Below are 1,145 nucleotides of genomic sequence, written 5' to 3' on the forward strand. Positions count from 1 at the left end.
GAAAAGATGCATATATGTACATATACATGTACAAGCGGTACACTTATTAACATGCTCTGACATTATTTAGGAGAAAAGCAAGGAATCATATAGTTATAGAAGAAGAAAAAATCAGTAGGCTTACGTTCGTGAATGCTTCTAACGATAAATTTGTCATTCCTCCCGCAGTAATAGAGATTTGTTTCTGAGACCTCATGATAAAAAATAATATATTTTTACTGCAACTGGGCGACATGTTATACCATGAAGTTTCGTATCCTGCATCGCCGAGTGATCGACTCTGGGAGCAAAACAAAAGGAGACAAATGTAAAAAAATTTTTAAAGTAACCGAACATCTTTATTTATTCAAAAAATTGGAAATAATATTTCTATGGCTTATGTGTATCATAAAATATCTCTGGTACATTAAAAAGTAGCAATATACATCCTGGATTCTCATGCATGATTGATATATAATGGTTTTTAACGAAACGTGCAAAGAAAGTAAAAACCTCTATCGAGAAGATTAACTTCCATGTAACATAAGTACATTTTCAGATGCATGTTAACACAAACTATACAAAATTGTTTTCAATCGGTCATTTTTTCAAACAAACGAAATCTGTTTGTCAATACTTAATTACCAAATTAGATTGCATAAAAAAATAAATTAGACTTGATAGTAACTTAAATATTCACTAACCTTATGGCTAAGGTATTCTCCAGCAAATCAGAAGATAAAAATTTCCATCATTATGTCAAAGTAAGCAATTATGGCTCTCACTAGGACGACACCAGCGGCGTTATGAATAGACTATTTCGTTAAATGATTAACAAAACGTAATGAAATATAATATCAATCGCCAGACATTTCTACGGGCATTACGATACTCACTATTACAATGAGCAGGCCTAGGAAGCAGATGACTAAAGTATTCCAAAAAATTTGCATCAAGGCTATAAAGGATAAAAGTTTATCAAGATTCTTGGAAAATGCGATGACTTTATTATGTCTTTCGATCAGCACTTCTACTGTTTGTCTAGGAGATACATAGTAAGATATTTTCTCGGAAATGGGTTTGAACCCTTCACATATGATATCGATTTGCCCGCTTCCATGAAGTACCTAAAATATACCTAAGTATCTGCAAAGATTTCAAATATT

General features: G+C 32.1%; 1 long non-coding RNA gene across 1 annotated transcript; it reads right to left on the bottom strand.

The window, feature by feature from the left end:
* Positions 1 to 60: 60 nt before the first annotated feature.
* LOC106751220 lies at positions 61 to 1,139 on the bottom strand. Its single transcript, XR_001375021.1, has 3 exons — positions 876 to 1,139; positions 684 to 794; positions 61 to 280 (listed from the first exon to the last, which is right to left on the bottom strand). It is a non-coding gene; the product is annotated as an uncharacterized LOC106751220 (long non-coding RNA).
* Between the last annotated feature and the right edge of the window lie 6 nt (positions 1,140 to 1,145).

This window comes from Dinoponera quadriceps, unplaced genomic scaffold (assembly GCF_001313825.1).
Source record: "Dinoponera quadriceps isolate SergipeBrazil2010 unplaced genomic scaffold, ASM131382v1 scaffold9881, whole genome shotgun sequence".
In the NCBI taxonomy this organism is placed as follows: Eukaryota; Metazoa; Arthropoda; class Insecta; order Hymenoptera; family Formicidae; genus Dinoponera; species Dinoponera quadriceps.